We start from the raw sequence: 6,915 nt of genomic DNA, 5'->3' as shown, positions 1-6,915 counted from the left end.
TCCTTCCTTCCTTCCTTCCTTCCTTCCTTCCTTCCTTCCTTCCTTCCCTCTCCCCCTCCCTCATCTTCCCTTCCTCCTTCCCTTTCCTCCTTCTTCCCTTCCTTCTTTCTTCCTTTCTGATCTCTTCTCCCCTTCCTTCCTTCCTCCTTTCCCCCTTTCTCTCTTCCCCCCTTCCCACTTTCTCCTTTTTTACCTTTCTCTCTCTTCCTCCCCCACTCTCTTTCTCTCTCTTTCTTTCCTTTTCTTTTCTCTTTTCTTTTCTTTCTATTGATTCTGTTTCACTGGGGAACCTTGACTAATACAGAGCCCTTGGAATAATTTTGTTTTCTTCCTGCCTCCCAGATTGCCCTTTCTCAGCATGATATTTTATTTCTACCCACATGAAATTAGATGTTGCCTTCAAGAGTCTGTCTATGTCTCCTTCTTTTCTTTTCCCTTATGTTCTTCTTTAGTAATCTTAAGCTCACTCAGGGCTATTTACTAGTATCTTATGTAGAGCTTTATCCTTCTCAATCTTCAGGGCCAAACTTTCTCTAAATTCTTTTTTTTTTTTTTTTTTTTTTTTATTTCCATGATGGGCAACTTCATGAATCCCAAACTAAGCATATCACTTATTCCAGAAAACTTTGCCACTGTTCTGTGTTCTTTATTCAGGTTACTATCCAAAGATTTTCTCAGACATTTAGATTTAAAACTTTTGAGTCATCCTTGACTTTTTCCCCTTGACCTGGCACATCTAATCATTTGGTGGTCTCTTAGCTAACTCCCTGTTTTCTTTCACTCCCTTCTTATCCACCCAACTAAACATTCATTCTCTTCTCACCTAGGTTATTAAAATGGTCTCCTAACCATCCTCTCTGTCTTCATTCTCACCAACATAGACTACACACTTAAATTGCAAAATACCCATTTCTGATCATATCTCTCATTGACTAAGTTTGTTAAGGACACACATAACCTAACAACGAAGGATCACAATGCTCAGGTTATATCTGAAGCCTCTCCTACTTACCGTTTCAATATCAAATCAAATACCCACTTTTATTTACCCTTTACCCTGTGAAGCAGACTCATTTGCTGCTTCCCCTAGACATCTAGAATTTTTCTCTCTTTTTTGATTAGAAAGCCCTTGTTCTGCACATTGAAACACGACGTCTCCTTTAGGATCCAACCAGAAGTCAGCCGCCTTCACACAACCTCACCTTGTGTTGTGCTTTTCTCACTGTCATTTGTCTTGTTCCCTCCCCAACCTCATGTATTACCGAAAGGTAATTCTCTCTCTTCTGAATTTACTCTTATTTTTTTAATTAACCAACTTCTCTGTGTTTTTCCGTTTATAATCCCATGGCATTTTACCCATAGCTCTTAGGGCAATTATGCACTTTGCATTGATTCTGGAGATGTTCCTCCATAAATATCTGGTGGATGAATGAGTACAGCCTTTATAGATTTTTTTTCCTCTAACAAGTCTGATTTCACAGACTCTAAGTCAATTGAAAAAATATTATACGTGAAGTGAATTTATGTAAGCTTGCAACAAGTTATTTTAAAGGGTAATTTGAAAGGGTGCTTATTTCTGGTGCGGGATTGCAATTCTTTATATAACTATAAAAAGAAAAAATAAGCTGGTGATGGGATGGTTTTTGTGATCTATTCTTACAGAATATTTTAGTCAAAACTTTGTATAATAAGGCAGAGGGTGAGCTCAGCACAATTAATAGCAACAGCATCAATAATTTAATAAGCACTATTCACTCAGAACCAAATATGTGCCAGAAACTGTTCCATATAATATGTACATATTATTTCTATTTTTACATTTTACAGATTTGCAAATTGAGGCTTAAAGAGATTAACTTTAATTCTCTAAGTACTCAAGCTTAACATTTAAAATCCATACTTAAGTCTTATTTTTCTGGATCAGAATGTACCCACCATATTACTCCAGGAACCTCCCTTTTCCCTTGTAAATTCTGTTCCATTTTGGGCCAACCCGTGGTTTGCCTCTGCTGTATTAGTGTGAAGTCATTTTTTTCCACACGTTGTGGTGGTAGTTCCCAGATGTCTGAAAAGATGAAGTTATCAGTGCACGAGCAGCCAGGGCTTTTCTTCATGTTGATTCACCTTAGGAATCAGCCCAACAATGCCTGCAACTGGAAGTCATGTGCATTAGCACAGCTCTTCCTCAACCATGAGCCCAGGAGACAGAGCTGTGCACCAAGCATGACTCTTTCTGTTAATATTAATTGGCGTATTTTACCTTAACATATTAAATCTTAGAAGCGTAGTCACTGTCAAACAAAAATGTCTACACTGACCTGTTACAATGGAAACTTCCATCATAAGAGCCACTCTTTGGAGCTTTGCAAGTTCACTGTTATATTATATAAGCTTACTTGAGGGAGTTCCCTATGGGTAACGTAGTAAGAATAAAAACCTTGGGGTTCAAATCGTGACTCTACTGCTTAGGAGCTATGTGGCTTCTCGGTGTCAGTTTCCCTGTTTCTATAATAGGTGGGCAGAGGGGTAAGGAAGGAGATAACATCTACTTTTAAAAATGGTATGAGGACTGTAGGAAACATATGGACCTGGTATAGATGAAATGCCACCAAAATGGTAGTTATTACTGTTATTACTCTCACAGGAAATTCCTATCCCTTAGCAGAAGAAAGGGTTCTGTATTAGTTTCCTGTGGCTTCTGTAACAAATTATAACAAACCAGGTGGCTTAAAACAACGCAGTTAGCTCTTGCACAGTTTTGGAGGCCAGAAGTCTGAAATCAACCTGTTGACAGCTTTGTGCCTCCTCTGGAGACCCTGAGGGGAAATCCATTATTTTCCTCTTCCACCTTCTGGTGGCTGCTGGCTTGCTTGACTTACGCCAACGTCACTGCAGTCTGTGTCCAGGGTCACACTCCCTCCTCCTCTTCTTTGTGCTCTTCCTCTGCCTTCCTCTTATAAGGACACCACTCACTTAGGACCCACTCATTTAACTCAGAATGATGTTCTTATCTCGACATATTTAACTTAACTACATCGGCAAAGACTCTTTTTCCAAATAAACCAGCATTCCCAGGTTCTGGGATTAGGATGTGAACATGTTTGTGGGAATGTAAACAACTCAACCCACTACAGGTCCTGAAGGATTAAGCTTTTTGTTGATTTTTGGGGGGTAGGTGGAATACATGTGTGGTACACAGGATGCTGAGTGGGATAATGCAGTGATGTTATTGACAACCAGGGGGCAGCATACGAGGCCAAAACAGATTCTGAGAGTGGGGAGCAAGGCTGAGGAAACCAGAGAAACAACCTGGAAGAATAAGAGATGCAGGAGGCCTGGGTTTGGGGAGATCTAGGCTCTGGGTATGGTCTTTGCCCCAATTCATAGTGTAACAGAGGGCAAGACATCTCTACAGGCCTGTTTCCCCGTATACGAAATGAGAAGATTGGACCAGAGCAGAGATTTTAAATTGACTGCTTGCAGGCTGAATGCAACATGCCTATGTATATCAATTGTATCATTTAAAAATCTGAATATTTTTAAGTTGGCAGCCATCATATAAAAATTAGTATAACTTCTCTCTAAAATCAGATGTAACAAGCACTGGACACACAGTCTCTGATGCTGATGATGTGTTGGAGGGTGACCGTGCTGTTAGCCTGGCACGAGGCTTGTTTACCACCTTGCCCTCCACACTCCATTGTCTTCTGACATTGTGGTTGACTGCAAGTCCCTTTTATCATCCCCTTACACTGCAAATTCCCTGATGGTCAAGACATATTTGTCCGTATCCAGGTTTCTATCAATAGTGAGATCCAGGTGGATGATTTTTTCCTATACCTAGTCGGGTTCACTCACTTACATAACCTGCATGAGGCCTCTGCAGTTCTGCCTTTGTGACCCCAAGTCAGAAGACTAAGACCACTGCTCATCTCTGGGATGCCAATGACCTCAGGGCCAGAAGGGAAGGTGGGGGATGGTGCTGGAGACTAGCTTAATCTATGTCTGCAAATAACTGTCCCTGTGTCCACTCAGGTATGTGAGTCTACCTGTCTTAGGACTACTTCACAATTCATAAGACAATGTTCTGGCAACTCTTATTGCTCCTTTCCCCAATTTTCTCAGTCCTCAGACTTCTTTCCCCCATGTCTCTGTACACATCCATGGGACTCCTGCTATAGGACCTTTTACCCTTCAGTTCCTGCCATTGAGTCCCCATCCTGTGGTTTGTTTTTATTTTTTGGTAGCAGCTTCTCCTTCATCCTAGACTTTCCTGCTCTCTCCTGCATGATTCATGACTTAGTTCTACAGAGCATTTTTAGAGCCTTGTTTGCAACGGAAGAGAACTAGGGAAACTAAGCAGCATATTGTCTTCAATCTGGTCCCTCTCATAAGGGGTGTAAGCTAATTCTTACAATTGTAATCCTGTAGTAATCGACCATCTGAGAAGACAGTCTCTCTCTCAGTGGGAGCCTCCTATGACTTAGGAAAGAGTCATGTGCCCAGGTGTTCCCAGGACTAAGCTTGCCTGCCCCCCCTTCACAGAAGCTGCCCACACCCAGTCCCCTGATCTCAAGGTCTCATTGTTACTTGTGCTTACTCAGAGTCCCTGACACAGAAGAGTGATGCCATCTCATCTCCCCACCTTCCCAACAAATTTTAAACCTCTAGGTGCTGCTACCAGCTTGTCTGGAAGGTAGTGTTCTAATAATGACAATCAGCTAAATATGCAAACAAAAGAGAGGGGCAAGATCTCTCCCAAGTAGAAGAAGCCCTGCTTTTTATTTCTGTTTGAGTGTGTGTGTGTGTTTCTAAACTTCCCAACAGCTATTAAGCTAAGAAAGTTTTAAATATATATAAAAACTACAGAAATGCTTTCTCTCCTTTGAATCTTTAGCTCTGTGCAGTTCGAGTCAACAAATAGCTAGCGGTGTCTCCTTGGTACCTTGGCTATGCTTGTGTTCAGTCTTGAGGCAACGAAATGTGGAGATAATGCTAGCTTTATAGTAAGGGTACACATGATCAGCAGGGAAACAAGCACAGCTCGAAAAGGCAGAGCAGAAGGAACAGTTTGGTACGTAAAGAGGAAGGTGGATTGAGAGGCAGGAAAGGATGATTGAGGCAGAAAATGACATTCTTGCTGGTTCAGTTTGGAGATGATGACAATCCCAAAGCTTCTGCAGACTACATGGAAAGGAAATACTTCTTAAAGACCCACGTGTTTCCCTCAACAGTGTGTGCGCATTTCGAATTACGTCCTATCACACCTCTTATTTTTCTCTATTCTGCATATGAATGGATAGTGCCACTGTTAACCCAGTTGCTTCAGCTGGAGGTGCAGATTCCTCCTGACCCCCACTGGCTTCTTTTCTCCTTTGCCTTTCTCAGTCATGGGGTCAGTCGTTTCTGCTTTCTCAGTGTTCACTCCATGCCCACTTCTCTCCTTCCCCTGCCTTTCCAGGTCTACTGCAGGGCTTTCCTAACTCATTTCAGCCGCTAGTCTCTTCCAGTCCCATCTATCCTTTATTCTACCACAATTGCCAATTTGATCATGTTACTAATAGGCTTGAAATATTAAAAACAAATCTTCCAAGACTCCTATGAAACAAAATTCCCAATCCCTAGCTGGCATGCAGCCCTGATATTCTGGTGTCATTTCTTCTCCCCTTTGATCTATACACAAAACGTCCTACACACTAGATTGTGCCGCTCCTTGCTGATGCTATACTGTTTCCACATCAGCGCCTTCACACCCCTGTGCCCTTTCCCGGACTGCCCCTTATTTCACTCCTGCACCTGCAAGCTCTGTTTGTGCCAGGAAAGCTCAACTTGTCCCAAAAGTTCCGGCTTACTGTGATATCTTCCCTAGGTTGCTCTCTACTTGGCTCAATGCAAAGCACACTCCTCCCCTTCCCAGTCACTCTCTAAAGACCTCATAGATCTCTGCTGGCCCTTTATCACCTGTACTCTTATTGTTTGCATGCAGGGCTGATCCTACCACCAACCAGGGAATTGAAGAAAGGGTCCAGATCTCATTTATTTTCTTCTCTCTAGCTCTTAGCAGAATGTCTAGAGCATATTAGATTTTCATTAAATACACTCATTCACTGAACAAATATTTCTAAATCATCTATTCTGTATCAGGCAGTATTTAAGGCCCTAGAGATGTAGCAGCGAAACACCATGGGGGACAATTATCTGCCCTCATGGAGCATACATGGTGGTGGGGGAGCCAGAGAGTAAATACGATAAATAGTAAAAACATGCTATGTGACCCAGTGATGAGTACCAAGGAGAAAACCCAAGCCCACCCAGAGGAGGGATGTGAAGAAATATGTGTTGAGTAAATGAGCTGTTCCTTCTCCTGGGGAATTTTCTAAAATTTCAGGACCAAGGGAATGGAGGGATACACTTGAGATGAATAAATTTGAGAGAAGCAAGAGATCTGGATAGTACTCATTAATGTTTGAAAAATCTGGTATTGACCCTCCAGTGAGAGGGACTCAGAAGAACCTATGGTCTGTGAGCAATAGAGTCTGAGCAAATGTTTATCTAAAATAAAGAAATGATTTTTCAAACTGCCTGCAATATCAAATTCTTGTAGCTTCTACTGAATATTAGCATCTAGATCTGTGCATTTCTTTCCCTCAATGGGACTGAAGGGTTTTTTTTTGTTTTTTTTTTTTTCTGCGTTCCTCTCTCACATGCACACCTGGGTCCTCCTCATTGCAGATGCCTCGCCCTGCCTCCTGCCTTCCCCAGTAATCTGTGGTAAAGGTGGAAAGGTAATTCAGGCCACCTGGCCGCTGTCATGATTCCTCCTAGTACCACACACACACTCTCACACACAACACTCACACCCAGTGCACACACACTCATTCACTCACGCAACACTCAGACATACACTCATTCACA

At 42.1% G+C, this 6,915-nt stretch overlaps 1 long non-coding RNA gene across 1 annotated transcript in view; it reads right to left on the bottom strand.

Annotated features, from left to right (window-relative positions):
* The window catches only part of LOC111555316, a 16,316-nt gene that overhangs the window by 8,781 nt on the left and 620 nt on the right, over positions 1–6,915 (bottom strand). Inside the window, exon 2 of the long non-coding RNA XR_002735499.1 lies at positions 1,936–2,153. This is a non-coding gene — a long non-coding RNA (uncharacterized LOC111555316). The remainder of the gene's footprint in view (positions 1–1,935; positions 2,154–6,915) is intronic.

This window comes from Piliocolobus tephrosceles, chromosome 1 (genome assembly GCF_002776525.5).
Source record: "Piliocolobus tephrosceles isolate RC106 chromosome 1, ASM277652v3, whole genome shotgun sequence".
Classification (NCBI taxonomy): Eukaryota; Metazoa; Chordata; class Mammalia; order Primates; family Cercopithecidae; genus Piliocolobus; species Piliocolobus tephrosceles.
The sequence above is the reverse complement of the archived record's forward strand: the minus strand, read 5'-3'. Positions and strand labels throughout refer to the sequence as shown.